Source organism: Rhyacophila brunnea, unplaced genomic scaffold (genome assembly GCF_057557595.1).
Source record: "Rhyacophila brunnea isolate RB1 unplaced genomic scaffold, BYU_Rbru_1.0 scaffold_14, whole genome shotgun sequence".
Taxonomy (NCBI): domain Eukaryota; kingdom Metazoa; phylum Arthropoda; class Insecta; order Trichoptera; family Rhyacophilidae; genus Rhyacophila; species Rhyacophila brunnea.
Window position 1 is genome coordinate 32,867,304 of NW_028232796.1, and position 27,694 is coordinate 32,894,997.

At 31.3% G+C, this 27,694-nt stretch overlaps 1 protein-coding gene across 2 annotated transcripts in view; it reads left to right on the plus strand.

Moving 5' to 3' along the window:
- Positions 1 to 10,493: 10,493 nt before the first annotated feature.
- Positions 10,494 to 27,694, plus strand: part of LOC147075878 (organic cation transporter protein-like) — a 40,738-nt gene continuing 23,537 nt past the window's right edge. Inside the window, exon 1 of one of the 2 annotated variants that reach the window (XM_085942206.1) lies at positions 10,494 to 10,749. The gene's annotated coding sequence lies outside the window, so the exon portion shown is untranslated. Of the gene's footprint in view, positions 10,750 to 21,486; positions 21,590 to 27,694 lie in introns of those variants that run through there. The other variant, XM_085942207.1, reaches the window with a different exon arrangement.

Consider the following 27,694-nt stretch of genomic DNA (forward strand, 5'->3'; position numbering starts at 1 on the left):
AATAGATAGATATTAGCATAAACCATCCCGACAGATCTTTTACCTAATGAAAAATAACATGTTTATTGTGCATGAGCAATATTGCTCTTAAAGTGTCCTTAGTCTATATAAATATATATTTTTTCTCTACAGTAGGAGACAAAATATTAGCCATTTAGTTCCTTCATCACCACTATATAGATATAAAATTAAAATATGTTGCGGTACTGACTCCATCAATTTGAAGGAGAAACCACTGTATAGCCCATACTTTCCCCTGTTATGTTTTTTCTTTCTACTCTCAGACCCACGACGAAGGGCCATGAGCTCTTCGTTAATGCTTTGGACGCGGAAGACTCATACGGCGCGTAATGACCAGGCGGCCGATCGATGTAATTAACGTGCATTTTAAAGGGGGCAATTAAAATCTCATTATCTATTCAGCAGCGAATGCGTTAATAAGTATACAAACGGAAGTACTACAAATAACGAGATTATAAGGCCATTTGGCCTTGGTGCCTCATCGATTCGAAAAAATTACAATATTGAGTTAGTTATACCAAAATGTTCATTATTTCAAACTGTACCGTCTGGAAGTCTTCTTAATAAATAAACAGTCTTTATTTTAACGTCATTTTTTATGATTACTTAATAAACTCACATGATAGACCATTTCAAACATTTTAACAACTTCAAAGTCAAATTACTCAAAACTAGTATTCTCCAGTTAGTGTTTCTGCCAGCACAGAGACGATATAAAATAGAGTAAGTTAATTGTGTACTATTCAAAAATAGGAATATGTATATATTTATTTTGGTATCAAAATCATTTTTATTGAATAGTTTTTATTAATTCTTATAGTCAATAAAATAGAATAATAATTATTTGAATAAGAATAAAATTAAATAACATATTTTTTTGCGAATAACTAAAAAATAGTTAAAATAACTTTACTAGTGTGTAGGTGCTTGAAAATATAGTTACAAAATAATAATCATTCCTTGGAAAACAATATTAATGACTATGGTTTGAATTCTGACGTAAGTACCCATCTAATTTAATTGTATATTGTCTGAGGAGAATAATTATATGCCACTTATGTTTGAGGTTTATGTTTTAATATATTCATTTTAATAGTATTAATAAAACAATATATGGGCTTTTAAGATAGGTAGAACAAATCAACCATGAATAAAAAGAAGACATGTCACTTTGAGTTAATATGTCTCTGGTTATAATCAGTTATTTTATTAAAATCATGTTATTCACATATTGATAATAATATGTGAGTTGTCTAGAGTCATAACTCACATATTCCAAAAATCTAGCTTTGAGGTAATCGCAAAAAACCACCAGAGCACTGTTTTTTGTAATTAAAAGAAAAGTTTTGAACTCATTGAACATTAATGAGTGAGTGAGTTGATTTACATTTTTTTTTTAAATTTATATATGGTACTCCTAAAGTTGCAGACATATACCCCACTATGAGAAATATAGCTCTCTGTTTGGCTAAGTTAGGTTAGGTTATTATTCATTGAAAAAGGAGGATTGTTGGAGGACGATTTTTACATGGTTTAAAGTGACTTTTGATAGCCAACTATTTTTGTTTACATAGGTTTTATTTAACTTGAAAATGACAAAATTGCAAAATGTGAGTTATGATTCAAGGCAACTCTTGTGTGCATGATAGTAACAGGTTTTATGTTTATTAAACTTATATAGCAGTGATGGGAGACATTACAATTATGGCAAGGGAACTGAACTGGCTCTTTATCATTTAAAATTTCCATATATTTTACAAATTAAATATGGTGAACAAGAATCATAGATGTATGGTATTTTTTACAAAACCTTTGTGCAAAAATATCGGATATGGGTATTAGACAATTAATAGCCATTATCCAATAATAGTATAATCGCTTATCTCTTCCTCTTCTGGGTAGTTCCGTCGTGACTGAGGATCGTAAAGTCTTTTTATGATTCTCCAACTTTTACGATCATCTGTTTCTCTCAGGACAGAATGAAGGCTGCCCCTAGTAAGATCCTTCATTTCGTCTTTCCAGCACGCTGACGCTCTTCCTCTGCTTCACTTTACCTAGAAGTTACGAAAAACCACCAGACTTTCCAGCTTAACTGGTTTCAGCCAATCGATATGTCCAAAAAACGCAGAATACATCGCAGACACACCGTCGTGAAATGTTCCTTTAGCTGGTGTCTCTTGATTATTGACTGGTTCATTCTATGCTATGTCCAATAAATACGAAACATTTGGTGCCAGTGCCACATTTCGAAGGCATCGATTGTCTAATAGAAGTCTTTTCATGTAAAAAGCCACTATTTAGACAAAAAATGCTTTAAACCATCTCCTGTCACCATTTTCACGACAGTATTATATATGTTCCAAATGTGTGCTAGTTACTTGTACTAAATGGAAAGCTTTTCTATACTCTATTCTATAGTGGAAAACATTGTCTAATTTTCCAGAAAGTCGAATACTTATCCAATAGTAGGAACCTACCCCATATTTGGTACAATCTATATACGAAAAGAATCTGTTATCTATTATCTATTATCTGTTGTTTAATTGTACTTAAAATATCTTCCATGAAATGAGACTATTGGTTGCATAGTCGATAACATGATTTTTTACTTATTTGATATTTTTATTCATTGTGATTCTGTTAGCACTTCTACATCAAATCCTGCTCAGTTTGTTAGTTAAATAAAATTACACCAGAAGTTGATTGCTAAGTCGTTTTTATATTCATCATCGGCCATTTTTATATTTCACGACCAACTTTAACAATCACTTTTCATTAATTTTAATAACATTACGGACATTTTAATTCACGTTTTAAAATTGTTTTTGAATATTTTTGCAAAAAGAAAATATTCAATTTGGAGAAAAAATGTGCTTTACGGGTATTTTGCGATTATCTAAAAATGGTGGAATATGGAGGTTACCGACTATGAAACTTATAGCCTCAAATATAGTGGTATCAAACAAAACGACGAGTTTTCCGCATTTCCCCACTGTATCTTAACATTATTTAATTGAGCAAAAAATTATATATTAATTAGTAATCGAAAAATCGTTCTGAAGATAGTTTTATAGTCCAGCACTATATATACAGGGGCTCTCGCGGTGCAGTGGGTAAGGCGCTGGCCTTCCACCCGAGAGTTTTGGGTTCGATTCCCGGTCATGACAAAAACATTAATGTGTTTTTCTCAAAGCCTGGGTGTTTGTGATTGTTCAAAATTACTAACAACCATCTTTTACGAAAAATCAAAGACATGATTATTAATAATTCTTAAAAAAAAAGACACTATAGATACTATACTGTATCTGTCAAAATCAATATCTCATAAATTATTGTATTGTTAAGGTGACGCATCAGTGAAACGGCAAATAATTTTCAACTGTAGGCACGACGAAATTTTGGACTCGCTCGCATTCAGTGAGAGAACGTCGATCTAAAAACACGTCACTTTGCTTCGTGATGGCGACGGCCCAATTAATTCTTAAATCGTGTAAAGATGACTAAAAACGTTACCCATTTACTTTAAAAAGAAAACATGTCAATGAATATATTATTATTGTTACTAATAGAACAATAAACAGAACATAAAATGGACGTATGTTGGATTTATATGACAAATAATATTTCGTTTGACAGGCGTCATTTCCATCCGCGACCCGCAATCCGCGCATCGCCTAGCAACGATCTTTTTAGAGCGTGCCTCAACTGATGTACGGCCTTAACAAAAACTTTATTTAAGTACAGCAAATTATTAGGTTTCTAATGTATTTCTTGGTATTTTGTTTAATTATACTTAATAAAATTAAAAAATAATGAGTCGAATCGGAATAATATTGTTTTTGTTTCGAACCATTAATTATATTTAACGCTTATTTGACTTTGGTATATGTTAATAAAATATTTATTTTGTTGTTACAAATATTATTATGTTATGATAAAAACACGTGTTTTAACATGCCGACGTACTATGTTATTTTATAAAGATGATGACGTATAAAAACATGAACAATTATTTAAGTAACTGGTTTTGTATCGAGTTGGTATTCACTATCTGCATATCAAATATATTCTTTGTAAATAGGTAGTTCAAATCAACTTAAGTAACTAGTAACTATCTTAATATTAAAATTTATATTAAGATTTAGGTAAGTATATCACTTTAAATAATCGGTTTTTGTGAATCATTTTTTTTTCGTATGATTTTGACTCGTTTTAGTTATACCGTTACAGTCCTACAGACTTATCTAATAAACGGTCAAAAATGGAACTACGAACTACCATATGGACACTATTTTGAAATCGTTCGAATGTCAGATTCTGTCCAGTTGTGAGATTGGGTAGTTTTCGACTGTGGTTCCCCCATCCATTCTTAAGATAGGTTTGTAGGTCTGTACATATTATTTTATGAAATTGTACATAGAATATAATATACGTATTTTTGTTAGATTTAGATTCAGACCATACCTACGACTTATTGGTATTTATTATTAGACGCCCTCTTACATGATATTTAGCTGTGGCGAAGGGTGGAGGTAGACTGAAGATTCGACATAAATAGTGCACACTAAAATTTGTCACTCATATTTATTCGTTTTCATTGAACTTAGAATACAATTTGCATTTGGTTCTGGTTAGTTTTTAAAATTCATTTAACCCCTGTCTAAACCAAACCATAATAGTTTAGGTATGCTATGAGCAATCCCAGCCCAGTCACCCACGGTGGCCACGCGGCTTAAGCGTTGGACTATCACGCCATGGGTCTCAGGTTTGAATCCTGGGCCTGGCAAGTACACATATTGTTTTTAAATTTGTGTGTGAGTCAGGGTATGGACCTAATAGGTTTAGCAAGTGACTAACATCCATTTGTCGTAAAAAACAAAAATCTCTTAATACAAACCTCTACCCTGTGGAGGCCCATTTATGATCCTATTAGTATCGGACATGGTCGGGGGAAAAAAAATGAGCAATCCGACAAAATATTATACATTTTTTTCAGTAATACTTGAATTAAACATACATATTACAAACAGTGTGGGTTAAGCTATTTAAAATTCATTAAGCCCTGCCTAAATCAAACCAAAATCGATAAAAAATATTCATCCATTTATAAAATTATGCCATTAAGCCACACATATAGCGAATATTTTTCGACTAGATATTACAAACTATGGCTTCGATTAGGCAGGGTTTAGTTGAATTTAAAAAAACTAACAAACCCTTCCTACACATTGTAGTCTAAGCGCAAGTATAACAAATATGTTTGACTGACAAAGTGTAGTGTGCACTATTTATGTCAAATCTTAACAGCCTACCTCCACCGTTTGCCACTGCGGTATTGTCACCAAGTCATCAAAAATACATGAGGAAAATATTATAAGGATAAGCATTAACAAAGCTTTTTTTAAATCTTTAATTATTGCGTATATATGAAAGCTCCATAAGAACAAATGAACGGTTTTCTTCAATAGCTTTGCGACAAACTAAGCTTTGATATTCTATATTATGAAAAACTTTTTTATTTTAAATATTTTTAGATTATTTATAACATCAATTATTTAGTATTACTATAGTTTTAATTATAAATATATCTAAGTATACAAATAAATCTGTATAAAATTAAATAATATATATATTTTTAAGAATGTGATCGTATCATGTGATAATTATGTTTGAGTAGAAATAAATTTTATCAAGAGTATCGTAATATTATATTTATTGTAAGTACATATATCAAATTATATTTATGTTAGAAATTATGGCCGGTTATATTATTAATGCATGTCTGTATGTACCTAGCTTAAATTTTTAAAGAAAACATTAAAGAAAGATTGTGCCTATATGTATTATTTTTTGTATTGTGATTGCCTTTAGCTTTAATGATTTAAAATGGAAATAAAAATACGTATTTTACTAACAGTAAGGTATTTTAGTAGGTATGTTATCAACTATAAAAATTCATAATGACAAATTGCTCAACAACCCAAGGCGTCTCCTATCTTTTCGACCATGTCCGATCCTAATAGGATCATACGGTCCTCTACAGAGTGGAGGTTGGTATCAACAGATTTTGTTTTTACGAGAAACGAATGTCAGCCACTCTAGTGCCACTAGCCACTCCACTATAGTCAGTCCATACTCTAACTCATACACAAATTGAAAAACAATATGTGTTTTTGTCAGACCCAGGATTCGAACCTGGGACCCACGATGATCTAGGCCGACGCTTACGCCGCGCCTACTACCTAGTCTCCTCCTAAAACTTCTTTCATTTTCCCTGTCTTAGGTCCCAGTATCCTTCATGAGGCTATGCCAGCTGTTATAGCTTCACCATTGACACCGTCCAACTATCGGTGTCTGGGCCTACCAATCAACCTCCGTCCATCTGGTCTACTAGGCAGGATTTCTCTCGGCAGTTGAGCACTGTCCATTCTTGCTACATGGATATACATTTTTCTTGGACAAGGTTATAGAGATTCAGGTAATGCCAAAAATGCCACTCTCTCTTTCTAGTATTGGCCTATATCGTGTTCGGAAACTTGTGCCATGTGTACGTGGCCATGCACGATCCTTATAGGATCATGTGGGCTTCCACGGAGCAGAGGTTTGTATTAACCGATTTTATTTTTACGAGAAATGGATGTCAGCCACTTGCTCAACCTATTAGGTCCATACTCTGACCCATAGACAAAATTGAATAACAATATATTGTATACTTGCCATACCCAGGATTCGAACCTGGGACCCTCGACACTATAGACTGGCGCTTAAGCCATGCAGCCATCGTGGGTGATACCTACTGTTTATCTTAAAACTGTTTAAAAAAACTGGCATGAAAAATAATAAGGTAAACGCATTTTAATATCCATTTTAAAATTCGGAGAAAATTTCACGAAGGCTGTGTTCTTCGCAAACCGAGTCAAACGTGTTTTTAAAATTTAAAAACATTTCAAAATGTGTTCTCAAAAATTGATATGGGTTGCAGTTCACAGAAGTTCAAAAAGCATACTACAAGCTCATGAATTGAATTAATAATTTAATCGATTGACGCACGGTGGTACGTCAGATTCTTCGAAAACCTATGGAAGAAAAAACAAATCGCCTTAGACAGATTAATCGTTTATTTCCAATACAAATTTATGCAAAACACTATTTTTTTCTTTCTGCGTGAATATCATATAAAATAAACAGACAAACAAAACACCAAACAGGTATATAATCGAGGTGTTAATACGTAATTAAACAAAGGATTTCAAATAGTTTTTATTTCGACTCCAGCTTACTTTGTTTAAATTTACATCCGTGAAAAAACATTGCAAGAAATACACTGAATGTATTATATATATCTTGACCTCAACACAGAATTGCATACAAAGTTTGTGTTTGAAAGTATCAATAACAATTAGGCATATTTTAAGTATGATGCTAGAGTCCATCAACAGAGAGCTTGACATGTGAGTCAGATTACCAGTTTTTGGTAACAGGAATTATAACCTATATATAATTATATAAAATAATAAAGGGGAAAAACTCGTTTTATTTAGTCCGTTTGAAAATTGAAAACGACGAAGAAAATTTCCTCTGATAGATCTTATAAATTAAGAGTACAACGGGTTTTCTATTGACATATGCTTTATGTTCTACTGAATGCTAAGAGAGATGGGGCCAAATGGTAGAAAAAAGTGTGGTTTTCGCTATCAATCCACTTTTATGTATAATTGAATCGTAAACGAAAATCAAAATAAAATCCTCAAAACTGTCCGATATTCTTGATTCATATTGTACGCATCCTTTCTCCCTTCTAATGATGCTAGCTAGAGTATCCTTAATTATTTCCTTTATTAACCATCATAACTAAATACATGGCTGTCTATGTCACATCACGAGAAGTCGCACCAAAGTTAGATATTGGTGCATACAAGTTTGATACGGTTGACAGTTTCATATACCTTGGTTCTCTTGTAACTCGACATAATGATATTACAGAAGAAATCAACAAGAGAATCATGTCTGCGAATAAATGCTACTTTGGCCTGTTAAGACATTTTAAGTCCCGCATACTATCTCGCCGAACTAAAAGCACTCTTTACAAGACACTAAGTGTCTTATGTTACCGTGTTATGTAACGAGCCCTGAACATCTTTGAAAGAAAAATTCTCCGCCGTATATATGGACCGATCAGGGATGGCAGCAATTGGAGAAGAAGATATAATACTGAGCTCTACGGGCTGTACGAAGATTGCAGCGCAGTTCAATCAACTAAGATTGGGAGACTGCGATGGCTAGGTCATGTGCACCGTATGAATGACAATGAACCGGCAAAGAGAGTGATGTCCAGCAATCCAATAAGACATAGAAGAAGAGGGAGGCCAAAGATTCGCTGGTTGGATGGAGCTGCCAGTGACTGCCGTATTCTGGGGGTACCAAATTGGAAAGCGGCCACACTGGATAGGGACAGATGGAGGGAGCTGTTGGAAGAGGCCAGGACCCACACCGGTTTGTCGCGCCCCTGATGATGATGAACCATCGGTACTCAGTAGTATATAACCAGTTTTGTACTACAACAAGCTATTCTTTACTCCATCCAGAGGAGTCGCTTTTGTTTATCAGATAGGTGTTTGTGTTTGTTGAGAATCATTTTTAGAACACATGTGTTAAAGCATACGGTGGATATATCCGACCCTCACTGATCTTCAGTAGTTTAATATGAATTTATAGTCTGGGTTAAATTTGTTTTATTCTCTAGACTGTGTTTTTCAATGAAATCCAACATTTCTGCATTATAAATTGTTTTTCTTAAATTATAACATGCTTTGCTACCATATGCAACTCTTGGTTGTTCTATCGTTTCCTGCAGTACTTCTGCAGTTATTCCTGGACAATAATGAGAAATAACTTTAATTATCTGCTATCAAACGTTGTCCTATTTCAATAAGCTCTTAATTATTCTTGGCGATGATGAATCCTAGATACACCAAGCTATTTAACCTGCTGTGCTGAGTTTAAGAAGACTGATTGACCAGGTGTCTTACTGGCTTGCTTCTGCATCAATATTTTGGCTCTTGAGTCAAAAACATCTCTAATGGCTTCTACGGAGTTCCACATAATGTTAAGATCATATATTCTATTACTTAAAGTACATTATTGAATAATTTAGAATATTTTCTCAGAGAGGATAGTCTGGTGATATGTCCTCAGCTAACTATTTGAATCAGCATTAAGGCTTTTTTGTCATCCTATTTCAGACCTTGTGTCACCTCAGATTTTCCGTTGCATCACGTGGCACCATGTACTATTCATTGACTTCTTTATATGTAAGCATAAGGGTATACTTATATAACTTTGCACTTTTTACTACACCGATGCGCCTCTTTGCCTGATTACCTCGCATAAAATGAGATCAAATGATATTCACTTGTATTAATATGTGTAGTAATAAGAAAACAAACAAATAATAATATATTATGAGTCGTATAGTATCAAAAGTAGATCTTTGCGTTATTTATCATTTCGAGAAAATGACGAAAAACGTTTTGTAGGGTTTTTTAGTGTTTTCTTTTTTAGACATTTGGAAATTAGAAATTCAAATTCAACAGTTCTTTCTACTTTTGTTTCCAAAGTATTGAACAGTTCTGATTCTGATACCAAGCCCTATTTTCCATCACAATTTTATACCACACAGATACGATTTTGATTCGAATATTATATTGTTAGTCGTACATTATGGTCAGAAGAATAATTTGGCATACTTAGTTAAATTTCGATATATTTGCGACAGTTTTACTTTTGATAATATACGACTCATATTATGTAAAAAAATATATTTGTTTAATACTTATAACTTATAATACATCATTTTTACCCTAGATCTAGAATGCAAGGTAATGAAGCATTTACTCTACCAGTTCTGTTGAAATTCTGAAATCTAGAAGAATTGTATAGATATACAATCTATTGTTTTAGTTTTAATAACATATTTATTTCAATTACCTCTTTTAAACGCGCCATCTCCAATGTATTTGTATATATTCTTTGCACTCATTGTTTTGAGACGTGATCACACCAATATTTATTGATAACGTTTGTTTTGACGTTATTCTACCGGTGATGTCATTTTGAATAATCGATTACGTCTCTCTTGACCACGTCCTTAGATCTTGAATTTCGTAAATTTATTTTTTGTTTATGTTTTCACTTCAAAATATAAATATTTCTTTTAATTTCTATGTCTCATTGAATCCACATACGTAAGATTGTTCTGTTGTGACGTTCAAAACGCTTTGGCATGATTCCAGTTAACTGACGTGCAAATTTTAAATGTCCACAGAAATGTAATACTTAGCCCGTATTTGAGAACAAGCGAAATATTGTTTGGGAACAGGTTTTACTGATTTATCAGAAGCCACTGATTCTCATTAAACGACGATGGGCTTTTCACGACTTGGTATAAATTTGATTAGCATTTTAAAAATTTTAGTTTGTGAGAGTGCCAAAGGAATAACAGTCAGGTGGAGTTTCAGTTGTTTTAACGTCGCCCGCCATGTCGCTTACTTGTACTGAACGTTGCTTCGTGATAAACTGTACTTATATATTGATGGTGAATGGACAGTGAAACTTGATTGATTTGTTATAGCCAGCATTAAAACATTGTGCGCAGAAATCGTTTGTGACGAAGATTATTCTCATTTGGAACTCTGCCAATAAGTGACAACGGTCCATCACATAATAAAGGTAATTAGTTTAAAATGAGTTCTTAACATACATTAATAAATTTATTATATATTAGAGAAAGTTGTCGATATTTGATGTCATATATGAATAATATTTTAACTGACTAATATAAGCACACGTATCTACCAAAATGCTGTAAAAACATAATGAGAGCCAGTTTATTTTAAGTTAAAAAGAACAGTTTAGTATTCTAACCTAACATATTCATTAATTTAGAATAAGTAGATTGAAATATTATTTTCTCTTTTCCAATTATGCTTTTTCTTGTATCAATTCATTCAACCACGTAGTTTTTATAGCAAAATATTATATTGTATTAAACAGAAATTGGGTACTTTTTCCAGAAGAGGTTTTAAACTTCTGACATAAACCTGCAAGAATCACCCCTATATCGATGTAGGTACAGTTCATCTTAAGTACATACTATATACATTTATAACAATATTTACTTTTAAAATACTACAATCAATTAAATTATTTTTAATTTTAAATTAAGAAACAATAAAATTTACGTACTTAAATAAAATAACGCAATTTTGGAAATTTACCGTTATCCAGAAAATGTTCATTCTTCCGCCTCTTTCATTATTATGTGTATTTATCTGTTTAGAACGAAAGAATTTTCTTACACTTCGCCCATAGTATAATATGTCACAACAATAACAAAAACTTTAGCCGGAAAAAAATTAATAAAATAAATAATATTAGAACTGTCTTTAAAATAATAATATTTTGAGCTAATGATAAAATCATCTTACGTGTTTTTATCAATTTATAATTTTTACCGTATTTTGTTAATTTAAATAATACATGGTAATCGTAATTTTGTTTACTAATCCCATTTATAATTACTACTTCCTACTTTAAAATACGATATATGCACGCACAATAACAAAACCTTAGAATTATTCACCTCGTCAGCAAATGCAAAAACTATAGAAAACACGTTTACTGAATTATAACGTTTTTCATTGACAACGCCACATATTGAATTATGGTTAGTTCTACTTTTGATTCTGAATTGATATAACTGTGCCTATTGTAAAATAAACGAAACAACAAACATTCGTAATTAAACTGTTAATTTAAAAGAAATCGATTTCATAATATGTGACACTATAGGTAAAAAAAACTAATAATATCTGTTATTGGATTTCAAAATAGTAAATACATAATCTTCAATATTGTGACGTATTCCTCGTGATACTTAGTATCGAAAAACAGTTTTCGGTTGTTAGAAGATATATAACTAACATACCATCGGTGATGCCAATTGAGAGGATAATATAATATGTATTCAGTGAAATTACTTTGGATATGAATATATATATATATATGCCACTGGCGTGAGAATAAGTTAAGTATACGTTATTTTATCACTGCTGAAGATAGGGTATAATTATATAGCGCACTTTTTTTATTTTCGTGTACTTATTAAAATACTTTTTTTTATCTCATGCTTAATTATGTAGGTACATTATAATATAATTGTATATGAATGGTGCATGTTAGGTGCTTAATTGTATTTGTAATTTGTCGTTAATGTCGTATTGTGAACGTCTTAAACTTGTAATGTCTGATATAACCAAATGAATTTATGGTACGAAAGGCGCACCTCAAAATCAATCAACACTGTAGATCGGCGCCAAACTGTGTATTTCAAACAACATTAAAGGCAAATAGTAATCATAAATATTTATTACTTATTTACCTGTTTTTTTAACTCTTTTTTTAAATAATAATAATAATAACTAAAACACGTTATCAATACGTTGCTATCGACAAATCGGATTATTTCAGTGGTGCACAATCTTTTTATCGATAAAACTAATTTATTTTTGTGCTACTTAATTGTTGGGTACAAATTTTGCGGATAATGACAATAATATTTAATTGTTTTAAATATATACATACCAAATAGGTACTCAGAATACTCTGCATTATGTAGAGATGAATTTAGAAAATGGGACCCAGTATCAGTACATATCAGGCAATACTGTTTATTATTACAACGTTACAACGTTTTTCTTAGATCGTATTCTTATTTGTCCGGTACAAATCTTGCAATCGATTGTTAACTAATTTCCCGACTAGCTAGACATTTGAAACTTTTAGAATATATCAGAACATGATGCCAATGCATCTTTAAGTAGAATTGATTTCATTTTCAGTTAATTCTGTATTGTATGAAAAGTTATTTCGAAAGAAATCCGTAAAAAGTAAAACTATTATTGGTTGCTAAGTGGGTCCTAGCAACTAAATTATTAATATTAACATATACGTGCGTTACTATGGAAATCAATATGACATTTCAGTATTATTTCTATCAAGTACAAATTGTTTTGATCGTTTGAGCTAGTCAAGTCAAGTTTATATGATTCAACAGAAAATTTAAAAACGTTGTATATAAAAAGTTCTTTTTATCTTGTAATTATTTTTTAATTCACAATTTAACGCGCATTCGTCGTATATACTACAACGTATATAAATTATATATGTTGTAGCAGAATATACTTCAAAGATTATAATTATTAATGAATGAAAGTAATTTATCACGTTTGACTTAAAATCTAGTGAGAATGTCGCAATAAATGGAATTGCAGGTTATGTACCGCTGAATTATTTAAATAACCTGTTTTATGAATAAATCAAATCTAGTTTGTCTTCCGTTCCTATTGATATTGAAACATGGAAAGTATTGAATAATTGAATACATTATAACGGAGAAGAAAACTCGCAAAAAGATATTTGAAGAAGCATGTATCCAGCAAAGGATGGTTGCCAATGTTACCATTGAAAAAAAACGATGATTTGATGAAAATTCCACGGAAGCTTAGTGCCTACTTGACGACCTATAGGCGAACGTATCTACATCTATCAAAGAATGTCATCGTTTGTATAATTATACATCATGGATACAGTGACGGCTCGACGACTCTCTAGGTGGTAGGGTTTAGCTATTTAAATGTACATACCTAAAAACTTTCTCATATTGTACCAAGCTACTTATAATAATATGATTTTATTAATGAGGAAATGAGTAATTTTTCAAAATAAATCATAATATAATTATCTTAGTCACTCAATCACATCTAAAAAGCGTACTTAAAATATTAATAATTAATAATAATTATTATTATAGACTTACCCTAATCAGTTTTGAACAACGACAACGACATCGACAACGGATTTATAGAATGAGATTTGTACCGCGGCGACGGGATGGGACTTGATTGACCCCAGTCAGCGAAAAATAGACGCCACAGCTTTCCTAATTTGTACATGGGTGTCACCGTGAAATAGGGCGTATTCAATTTAATTAATTATTTTAACACCGCGTATTCATCATTATGTTATTACATAATTTACAATCATTTATTTATTATTATTTGTATAATAATAATAAATATCTCTATTGAATTGCGACGGGTTTAGATGGATAAAATAAATTATGTTATTAGGTAGTTATCCAGAAACTTAGAGTAGCACAACGTGGTATGGAGAGGTGCATGCTGGGCATAACGCGAAAGGACAAAAAGAGGAATGAGTGGATAAGGAAGCAGACAAGGGTTTGCGATGTAATAGAGTTTATTAAAAGCCTTAAATGGAGATGGGCTGGACACATAGCTCGAAGAAGAGACAATCGTTGGACAAATCTAGTCATCCAGTGGTATCCAAGAAGTAGAAAACGTCCACAAGGTAGACCTAGAGGCCGCTGAATCAATGAAATGATAAAGTTCTGCGGAAGTACGTGGCAACGCAATGCACAGGACCGAGAGAAGTGGAAGCAACTTAAAGAGGCCTTCATCCAGCAGTGAATAGATTCAGGCTGATGATGATGATGATGATGATGATGATTAGGTAGTTATATTATTATGTCAATGATAAAAAATCGGACGTTTATTTTTGACATTACAATACAGACGTTTACAATATGGGGACGATCCCTACGAACCCTTAAGGTAGAACCGCCCCTGCATGGGTATGTAAACTATTTACAATTGAAGTTCGCGTATTTATTGCTCGCACCAAAGTGATGATTGTTTAGGTGCAAACCAACGTAGCTATCTATATACTGCCTTGGTAAAAATACAGTATTTTTGAAGGTATACTTCTTTAGGCGCGTTTGGAAAATCAGATCAGAGTGTATTTTTGGCGTGTGACATGTAACACATAATTAATTTTTTCACACAAAAATAAACGCACTCGATTGGATTCGAACCACCGATTGTTCGGTAATCAGCCGAACGCACTACCTTTACGCCACAGTATGATACTGCAATCGTGACGACTATACAGTATAATATTATAGTTTATAATGGTTCCGTTGCCTAGGCAGCGAATTTATTATTGTCGGCCATTTGCAATTCCTTACGTAAACAAACTATTAAACGTCACAGTGGCAGTTGGTACTTTAAAAATAAAAACAACGAGAAACCATTACATAATTTAGTAATATAAGTTAAAGTGTATAGAAATAAGCCAACGTCGTTCCAATAAGCAGTCCTTTTTCTTAAGTGTGTAATTTTACCGAAAAAAAACATTTTTTTAAAAACAGTACACGTTCAAACACGCGCGATACCATGATCTTACTCTCTACTTCATTTATAGTTTGTCAATTTATGGCAACGGCCGTATGTTGTAGCTTAACCACTGGGGAATGCCAAAAGAAATGGCGTATTTAAAAAAAACACTACCTTATTCTTCTTAGGTCAATAATTTTTATAAAGTAAACATTATTCGTAGAATGTTTATCACATTTGAATGGTCAAAAACATAGATTATAATCAGTATCTTTAGAATTATCTTCAAATGTGTAAATCTTGCCTATTTTTTGAATAATAAAATGCCTAATTCTTGTCAAATTTGGGATCACAAAGATTATAAAATATAATTTTTTATCGTAAATATGTCACTATATAATGTAACATTAATTTTACTAATGGTTTTGTAAATGCGTTCAAAAATTAATAAATCTAAAAAATATAATACACCTCTGCACATGGATGTACCGATATATGACTATATTCTAAAACATTAGAGCTAGAGGTTTAAAAGAATACTATTGTATGTAATAAAAATACTTTATGCAGTCATCAAAGGTTTAAAATAAATATAAAGGATATAAGGCTTCAAAATTATAAAAATAGATTATCTACAATGTTAAAAAATGTCCAGGGTCATGCTTTTAAAATAGCATAAAAGCTCCATTTTGACCTACGCTGAGCATGTGGACCGTTAAAAGCTAGTCAAATAATCTACTTTATCACAAGTTTTGTTTTTGTTTTGTTACGCCAAATAAGTATAATTTCTAACGCGCGTATGTAAGTACACACACAGATTTTTTTATTTTTGTGATAGGTATGAGAACCGAAGTTTTAAATAACATCTTCTCTTAAACTGTATAATTTTTTTGTGTATATCCAATAATTTTACATAATACAATAGAAAAGGCAGTTTAAAACTTGTGTTTTTATTTCACTAAAATCAAAAACACTGTCTTTTTAATTAGCAGGGTAGTATAGTCACATGTATTCGATGCGGTGTGTGCGAACGTCCAATACAACTAGTATGAGAAATGAAGACGTGGTTATGAATTTGCATTCACTTCTGAAATATTGTTTCTATTATAACCGTCATAATAATTAATGATGATATTGATAGCAATAGGCATACCGAAACAATGTATCCGATTTGAATATATCCGCTTTCTGGCGGAATCAATTATTGAGTATCGTTGTGTCACTATTTTACTTAGGAGTAGGGATTCCAATCCCGGGATCCCGAACAATTTTCGATACCTATGAATCCCGGGATTGGTAAACATAATCCCGAAACTTTCGGATTGATTTTTTTATGGAAAATAAAATTAAAAATAAATTTCTTTTAATAACATATTAGAAATAAACTGGGTTTGAATGAAGTTTGATTTATTATCCATGTATTGCCAATTAATTTAATTTTTTCACATGAATTAATAATAATTAGATAAAAAGAACTTTTTATATACATTTTTAAATTTTCTGTTGAATTATTATGCTCAATATGCTCAAACTTGTACTTGATATGAAGTAAATAAAAAACAAACAAACAAACAAATATAGAATACTGAAATGTCATTTTGGCATTTTATTTTGATTTCCATAGTAACGCACGTATATATTAATAATTTACTTTCTAGGACAACCCCCTTAGCAACCAAAAATATTCTTTTACTTTTTTACGGATTTTTCTGAACTAACTTTCCATACAAAACAGAATTAATTTAAAATGAACTCAATTCTGCTTAACAATGGCTAATAGTATTAAAATAATGCATTGACATCGTGTTCTGATATATTCTAAAAGTTTCAAATGTCTAGCTAGTCGGGAAGTTAGTCTAAAATCAATTGCAAGATTTGTACTGGACAAACAACCACCGGACAAACAAGAATACGAGCTAATAAGAACGTTGTAAAAATTTAATACTAACTCTCGAAAAAATGCCCATTTCGGGACCAATCTACTGATAATTTAATTGAGATATTCATCTTCTACATCTTTCTTGTCGCGTACCATACCTATCAGCCGGAAAGACAGTTACCAATGACCAAAGAAATAATCAGAGAAATAAAAAATCGGTGTGTGTACTTATTTATGTACGCGCGTTAGAAGTTATACTTCTTTGGCGTAACAAAACAAAAACAAAACTTGTGAAAACCTAGATTCTTCGTCTAGCTCTTAATTATCTTGTTAAATTACACACTCAAGAAAAGGGACCGCTTATTGGAACGCCGTTGGTTTTTATTTCTATACACTTTAACTTATATTACTAAATTATAAGTATAATTATTTATCGTTGTTTTTATTTTTAAAGTAACAACTGCCACTATGATGTTTAATAGTTTGTTTACGTAAGGAATTGTAAATGGCCGACAATAATAAATTTGCTGCCTAGGCAACGAAACAATTCTAAACTATAATATTATACTGTATAATCGTCACGATTGCATTATCATATTGTGGCGTAAAGGTAGTGCGTTCGGCTGATAACCGAATAATCGGTGGTTCGAATCCAATCGAGTGCGTTTTTTTTCGTGTGAAAAAATCAATTATGTGTTACATGTAACACGCCAAAAATACACTCTGATCTGATTTTCCAAACGCGCCTAAAGAAGTATAACTTCAAAAATGACATACTTTGGTGATATCAAACCCATAAGCCCTGTTGCTATACAAGAGAACGAATGAATCAACGTTGAATTAAATTCGCTTTAAAAGTCAAGCTCACTGTCTGTGCAGCAGTTTTAGTAGTCAATAACATGCGAGTATTTATTATTAGCTGACCTTAAATCAGCTGTTGTGAGTTGAAAATACTTTTAACCCCGAAAGACGTTTTGATAACGTAGATAACGGAAAGTTTTATTTTTTTTTTTGTTCTCCACAACCGAAAAAATAGAAAAGAAATGTTTTTATATAAATAATGGATTACTACTGTCTTCGAACTCTCTATAAATATATCGCGTTACGTAGACTGTTTCAGTATTAGTAGTGACTGTCATTCGTTGGCTAATTAGTGTGATAATGAAATTTCAAGTTACAAAACATCACGTTTTAAATTTTAAAAATTTTATATTTTAATTGACTCACAAGGTAAGCAATGTTTTCTTATAAATAACAAATCCCTTATTAGTATTATTATAAGTACTAATAACAAATTGATTATATGTGATTTTTAAATATTAGACTTTTGACTATTTTCATGATAGCTAAGTACTTTTTTTGTGTCTCTCTATTTACTTCATTATAACTAAAAAACTACGTCATCAATATTGATTAAAGTTGCACAGTTTATATACTTAATACAATGGTGCTATCGATTAAACAAAGTTTCATATTGATACCTCAAAAAGTTTCGAAAAGATTAAACGGTTCAAGTCTGTTTACTGGAAGTCAAGTGGGAACAGCGCTATATTTCATGGCCGATTTCGGCAAAATTTATGAATTCAAAAATGATAACCTAACCTAACAATTAATAATCCAGTAAATCGGTTATTTTCATAATTTGTTTGCCGCTTGCTTCCATTAAACATACAATAACCGATTAAACAATTAAGCATTAAGATAATTACTATTTGAAAGGATATAATTTGTATTATTAAAATTAATTTATGTTTTATTAATAGTTGAACGTACTGCATTGTACCTAGTTTTAATATGTTATTCTACATTTCTGTGCATGCAATCTTGTGACGGATTTAAGTGTCTCCTAACAGTTATTATACTAATTATGTATTAGGTATATTTTAGTGATACTAATGAGTCTAATGACACTTACAAAACTAAAAATAATTTGTTAATTCTTCATGCATTATGAACGATACGTATCTGTATACAGTGAAATTTAAAAAATCATACATGACAACATGTTTATTGTTTACTTTCTCGGCATCATTAACCTGTTTCAATTGACTGCTGGATGAAGGTTTCAAGTTCTCTCAGCTCTTCCAGAAACAATATTATCAATCGAGCATCTTGGTGCGACCTTTAAATCGTTTTATATTCCTCGAGTACCTACCACTGAACTATTGCATTCATTCAGTCATTTAATATTTTTCTGTCATATAACATGAGACAGGTACCTAAATTATAAATACTAGCATAAAGTTATTATTAATTAACAATAATTAGATATTTTTTCATACACAATTGGATGGGCTTGCCACCCAGTATATATATAAAAAACACAAAGTACCTATTTCATAGTATTATTCCACAGAATACATTAAACTCATTCGCTGCTGACCAGATAATGATTTTTTAATTACCACCTTTAAAATGCACGTTAATTACATCGATCGGTCGCCTGGTCATTACGCGCCAGGTGCGTCTTCAGCATCCAAAGTATTAAGACAAAATTGTGAAAGACAGTGACCATGGACAGAGCTGTGTCCGGAAACTTGTTCGTATACAGTTCGCCGTATCACACTTCATCGTGAAATGCTGTATCGGAAATATATGGCTGTATATTAAAGATCGTCCAACCTCTTTGGGTTGTATAGTACTGACAAAAAATCGTGTCTAAATAAAACACGGTTCTTGTCGGTTTATACTCTGCAGGAATCCAGCAGGAAACAAATTTTGAAAATAGCCGATATACTGGATTGTCTGTTAGGTTAGGTTGGGTTTTCATTATTGAATTCATTTAGCAAAATTCAAATTAGCTATGAAAATTGAATCTAATAAAATTGGAGACCGTATACCTAGTTGATATACGGTCATCTCTTTCTGATAAGAAATCTCACGGTGAATTGTGCCACGGTGAAATATTTTACGTAAAATTTACATGTAACAGGACAGAGCAGGGTTTGCTTTATTTCGTTAGGTTTAGCCATAAAAATGGACACAAGGCGACTTTCCTCAAATATTGTACGCATTTCGTAATGTGACTTGTTATGAGACAGGTGTAACTATTTAAAATAACATACTCTTAAACACGTGTTTAATTTTATTCTATATTTTTTCCACACTAGAAATCCGTACTCTGTTATACAACACCCAGAGGGTAAGCAAATTCACATTAACCTTGTGTTCCCCGGTTTATTCCTTCCAAATTTTAAATTGATGTTCTCTTGTTTAACCCTTATTGCTGTCAGAATTATTTTTATCTGTATTATGTCGCGTGCAATTCAAATCAAAACGTTGTATCGGTACCTAGATCATTCAAATCCAGAACATAATCCAATACTCAACAACGCAGAACTAACCTTACATTGGATTTATAATTTTCTTCAGAATTTTTTAATGAATATCTCACTATTACTGAAGATGTCAATCAAACGAAAGTGTCTCAAACTATTAAAATAGTAAAAATGAATGGTTCCGTGGTAGATCATTAAATATTTTTATTTAGTGTTATCCATTTTACCCAGAATAAGAAACTATGGATTTGTTAGAATTGCTATTCTACTAAATTTAAATCAACTCGGCACGCAACCGATATTTTATGAAGTTATTTTAAGCGCCAAAAATGTACCTATTAATAGTCCAGATTTTGCTTCTTTGTTTTGATGAACGGTTGCCATGGTTACTGGGTTACTAGTGCGTATTTTTAAATATAATATTTTTCACTTGTATTGGCACCAGCATCGCGAAACCTCGCAAAAAACTGTAAACATTACTCATGTATTTGTATATATTATATTATTCTTATTAATAATATCATCTATAATTACTTTAGTAGTACGTTTTTTTATTAATGTCGATTTGTAATAAAATCGCAAATAAAAAAAAAGTTTATTTGATAACCTTTTGAAGTGTATTTTTTAATCTACAATATTTTACGACATAAAACATTATTTCCTATACCTACTTATATAATTCAATATATTATCATATAACTGTAGTACGTGAAAGATTTTTACGAGTTCTGAGTTGTTTTTTTTTAGTAAACTAGTCGGCAAACGTATTATAATAAAATATACGATTTTATTATAAATTATACGTGCGTAAATGCTTACGGTACCTAAAGTTGCCACTTTGTAACTTTCCACTCCGGTTCTATTATATATTATGATATATTTATTTATTTATTACTGCATAATAATATATTAATACAAGTGAATATCATTTGATCTAATTTTATGCGAAGTAATCAGACAATGAGGTGTATTAGTATAGTAAAAAGTGAACAATAAGTGCAATGTTATATAGCGTTAACCTACATTCAAAATAGTTTAATCTGGCATTTCCATACTAAAACCAAATTGTTTTAAATTACCTTATCAGGACATTAAAAAAATGTTGTAAAACGTGTGTTACACTAGTGAAATCTGTATCTTCAAAGGGTTACCCGTATATTGTAAGTTTGGAAAATATTTAAAGTGAAAATAAACACTTCTTATTGTTTGAAAATGTTGTAGTTAAATATTATAAACAAATATGTGAATGGCATTTAATATAGGATTTTCAAAAAAGAATATAGATCATTTTTTAAATAAAAAATACAGCTGCCATCAAAGTGACTAGGTTCTCCAAATATACAGCGAAAATATACCCAACATACTGCTTAATAATCAATGTAATTATGTTTATTTGATATAATATGTAAAAAGCGTGTTTTGTCTGTTTGTTTTTCCCTATTGTTTAGCAGTTATTTATTGTAAAATAAGGCATATTTTATTTGTATGATAGTATTCTACCAATAACCTGCAACTTCACCCGCGTATAATATCTTGTAATATACAATTTTAAAGTGAATGGGATAAACAACGGTTTGAAGTCGGCGCGCATCCCTTTACTCGCAATATACCTTACCACTTCACCGCTACTATCTGACCACTTTACTCAATCGTGATAATTTGTTGCAAGTGCGTTATTCGGCAACGGTTCGATGTAGGCATGTGCTTCTCTACCCATACCCCCTTACTATTCCACCTCTGCTAACTGACCACTTTACCTAATGCATTAGTTTTGAATTTTTATATTGTAGCTTTTTGTATAAAACTTTACTGTATTGGTACCAATAGTGTAGTGTATAAGCTGTGCAAGTTTCATTAATATTGGTCAGGGGGTTTTTAAGAGTTTTAATCGAACAAACTAAAATGGACAGACAGACAATCCAATTTCATTAAGAGCGTACATAAGTGAAACGGCAAATAATTTTCAACAGTATGTGGGACGTAATTTCGGCCGCGTTGCCAGTCGGAGAGAGATGGTCGACCTGTTCGCACGTCAATTTGTTTTGTGATGGCGTCGAAGGAATATATTCTTAAATCGTGTAAAGATGACTAAAAAACGCTCCGCATGTACTTGAAAAAGAAAACATGTCAATGAATATACTATTATTATTACGAATATAATAATAAACATAACATTAAAAGGACGCATGTTGAATTTTTATGACAAATTATATTTCGTTCGGCTTGCGTCATTTGCACAATCTGTGCGTTGCGTAGTCATTTAGACCGTACCCCAGCTGAAGTATAGCCTTAAGAACATCGTGTTTCGATAATAACTGTTCTATTTTTTTTTTTACATAAAAAGTAAACTACCTTACGGGAATATTGTGTGAATTTTTCAATTTATTATACTCGTAACATTGATACGTGGGAATTATGAACATGGTGTGTGTAACATGGTGTGTGTAACATGGTTAAAATATCTATATTTGCTCATCTCACAGATGATCATTCTTTCAGTCACGTTTTTCATGACTTTTCCGCATAAATCCGGCTCGATTTGTCGACAAAGTGCTGGATAATATGATAGACATCAGGAATCATTTCTGTGTTGCGTGGACTTTAAGAAAACTCCAGAGGAATAATTAATGCAACTATATAAAATCATCACACGATCTTGGAGGCCAGTTAACGCCTCCAAAACGGAAAATAATACAACCAGTAAACATGTTGTCATTCTGCTGAAACCATGTATTGTTCATTTCGTCCAAATCACGTAAAAAATGTTATCTTGTCACAGTAATGGCTCCCATCAATCATCAGCCCAATTTCAATCGCATTTTCAAAAAAGTTCGCCCCGATGATACCTCCTGCCTAGAAACTACGCCAAGCCTTAACTTTTTCATAATGTATCGATTTCTCATACACCACCCCAAAATGCGCAGTTTTGTTAACGTAACCGTTAGTAGTATTGATTGATGGAAATTTATTTAGTTTGAATACATTACGTAATAATCGTTGCACGATTTAGTTGTAGCATTATTTTGATAATACTTTTTATGGGATACATGTAAGTTGTACGTATGGAGTTCATCGTGGGGCACTTATTCGTGCGCCGCAGTACGTGAAACATGAGTTCGTATAACATTTTATCAAATGACGAGTTCTTCGTTGAACATTTCACCGTGGAATACATTTGTACGTATCTTACAAAATTCGGCGATAGTTTGCAAATAGTACTGTTCCAATAAGATTTACCCTAACCTAACCTAACATAACCTAGTAAAGACATCTCCACATGTTGTAGCATACGTACAAATATACTCCATGGTGAAATTTTCAACACGACAAAATTGTGCACACTTTTTCAGTCATACTAAACTTGTTTATTTTAGTTTGATTAAGAATACATATTATTGGTTTTTTTTTAAATCACTGCGCCTTGCCTAAACCAAACTATATAATTATATAAATATTATTCTATCTATAAAATATCCAAAAATATGTATGACTTAATGGAATAATTTTAGATATTTTATTGATATACTTACGAGTATTTTAGGCTATTATTTATTATGGCTTGGTTTTCGCAGAGTTTAATTAAATTTTAAAAACTAACCAACACCACCTGTAAATGAAATTGTAGTCTTAGTTCAATGAAAACAAATACGTATAACTGACAAAGTTTAGTGTGCATTATTTATGGCGGATCTTAACAGCCAACCTCCACCTTTTGTCACTGCCCTATACTCTATAGTCTATATATAGTATGGATGTAATATTAATTATTTATAATGTACATTTGAAATAACAAACACCTTTTAATGGTTTAGTAATTAGTATGATTTGTACTAATTATTTCACAGTTTATCCAACACTGACTTCGTACTGACAGAAATTCTCAATCCGATAGGTAGTATAAATTATTACAGTTGAAAAATATGAATAAACGCGAATTATTAATAGTAATTAGATAATATTGCGTAGTCTTTATACAATCTATAAAAACAAGATTTACACATTAATATTAATGAAGATATAAATTGCCTCGGTGTAAACAGTGAAGTATGTAGAATGAATAATAATTGTATTTCAACCAATTGATTAATTAAAGATCCAGAGCCTTTCTCATGCTCATTCACGGATACTTGTGCGACAATGTGACAGTATCTAACCACCAACTTATGTGCACAGTAGTTAACTGGTAAGTTATAAAAACAAAATAACTTAACTTATTATTAAACACTGATTTGTCGTGTATTTTATATTATTTGGTAATATCATTTTCAGACGTAAACCGTATTACAATATTCAATTTTGATAGTTTAATTAAATTTGAAGAAGAAAACTAAATTGTTTAATTTAATATAAGTGAAGTTAGTGGTTTTAGTGTAGTGCAGAAACAAAATAATATAATATATTCTTCAAACAATAATCAATGATATCCACTTATTATAAATATGTCTATAATTCACATATAATTAAAAATAATTTTCCAAACTATAGAGTGAGCGTGGTTGAAATAAGAAATGAAAATATAATATAAAAATAATATATATTAAACTCTACAGGTTTTTAAAAAGGTTTCGTCGATAGCTATTTCGGTTGTAACACCATTATCAAGACTATTCAGATATTTGCTTAAATACTATAGATAGAGACAGAATACATTTTCTTATTTATTCCAACACTATTATAACTTTGCATACTTATTATTAATTGTAATATTATTAATACTATGAAACCCCTAAGTGGGTTTTTTAATGGACATCAAAATTCACAAAATTTATCGAAAGTACAATGTTCGAGTGCTTTGGTTATTTCTTGACATTATTAATCAATTAAAATATTATAAGTATAATTGTGTGCTTAAATTATATTTAATAGTGGCGACGAATGCATTACCAAATTTTCATTAATTATGTGATTACTTTTGGATAATTCACGATTAATCTCTATCTGTTCGAGTAAATTTAATTTTAGACCTTTGTTACATATTATATGCAAACATTCTGGCTTTATGTTATTACTGGTGCTATGTGAATTTGATATCAAATATTTAGCAAACTGAGAATCTGTTTTACCATTCCTGAAAGACCAGAGGTGTTCATCGAAATGAGTTTTTATAGGCCTTTCAGATTGACCAATGTAGCATAGACCATATGTGCCACGTGTTATTTTATAAACTCCGCTTTTCTCCAGTTTGTTGATTTTATCTTTACTATATATATTTTTTTTTTTATTTATTATAGTTATAACGACATCCAGTCAATATTTGTATTAGAATGTATTTTAATATTTACTGATGTGTATGTTTCGTAATTCAGACAATAGATTTCATTATGAAATCGCAACTTTTGATTTATTAAGCCTTAAATATTATACAGTATCCATATGTTTATAATTTACTTTTCATAACTGAAATTCTTCTATCCACAAAGCTGTTAATAACAGTTGTGTTTTTGGACTTAAGGTACACTGGTTCTCACCTGCAGATTTTTATGGATGATTATTTTATTAATTAAATACCTAAGTTATTATTATTTGTAGGTTTCATACTGTGTATTATGTCATTTTGATGCGTTGTCAATTCTCATCATAGAAATATATATTGTTCGCTACTTGAAAGCAACATTGACATTGAGTGAAAAACGTATTTTTTTAAGATATGTATGCCAATCGATTGTTGAAAGATTTACCTACGTACCTAATGAATCTCTGACATTTAAAAAAATATAATTTAAAAGAAAAATAACAATATTGCATTTTCTTTAAAAAATCATACAACTTCAAACAGTGGAATAACTGAAATAACCCACGGTTAGACAAAAAAAAACCTTACCATTATAATCTTTTATAAACCACAGAAGAAAAAAAAAACATTTAGCAGTTAAACGATTTGGTTCGTATAACAAACACAAACATTAAAGTTCAATATTTTGAAAGTACTTACAATTTTTGACTTATCCTTTTATTTTGTTGTGGACGAAACCAGTCCTAATTTATTGATTAAAAGTGGAGTAAGCACTAGAAAAAATTGCGTTTTATCTAATTTGACTTATCCCAATATTGCTTTCAGGCAGCGATTTCATATTTTACAACGTTTTTCTTAGCTCGTATTCTTATTTGTTTGGAGGTTCTTTGTCCGGTACAAATCTTTCAATCGATTGTTAACTAACTTCCCGACTAGCTAGACATTTGAAACTTTTAGAATAAATCATAACACGATGCCAATGCATTTTTTAAATACTTTTAGCCATCTTTAAGTAGAATTGAATTAATTTTCAGTTAATTCTGTTTTATATAAAAAGTTATTTTGACACCATTATTGGTTGCTAGGGGTCTAAGGTCCTAACAACTAAATTATTAATATATAATGTACGTTACTATGTAAATCAATATTACATGTCAAGTACATTTTTTTTATCGTTTAAGCTAGTCAAGTCAAGTTTATATGGTTCAACAGAATTTAAAAACGTTGTATATAAAAAGTTCTTTTTATCTTGTAATTATTATGTATTATTTTTTCTTTGATTTCGTATTTTACTAGATTGGACAGTGTTATAATATACATACCGTATGAAATATTTTTCATAAACGTCATTTGTGTTTAAGATTCGAAAGTAACTTGTTAAAATAGAAAAATCCAACCATATTATGCATAATTCTAAAACGACAATTTCAAACTCATGACAGAATTTTACTGTGGGTGCGAAATACTTTTACTCAACAATTTCCCAGTGCTTATAAAATTAGCACGTGCAGCATAAGCAATAATTATTATTTCTCACATACTTACTAAAATACAAGAAAACACTTTTATATTATTGATATCATCATCATCATCAGCCTGAATCTATCCACTGCTGGATGAAGGCCTCTTCAAGTTGCTTCCACTTCTCTCGGTCCTGTGCATTGCGTTGCCACGTACTTCCGCAGAACTTTATCATTTCATCGATCCAGCGGCCTCTAGGTCTACCTTGTGGACGTTTTGTACTTCTTGGATACCACTGGATGACTAGATTTGTCCAACGATTGTCTCTTCTTCGAGCTATGTGTCCAGCCCATCTCCATTTAAGGCTTTTAATAAACTTTATTACATCGCAAACCCTTGTCTGCTTCCTTATCCACTCATTCCTCTTTTTGTCCTTTCGCGTTATGCCCAGCATGCACCTCTCCATACCACGTTGTGCTACTCTAAGTTTCTGGATCTCTCTTTTACTTAGGGTCCATGTTTCACACGCATATGTCATCACTGGAAGCACACACTGGTTGAACACTTTGCG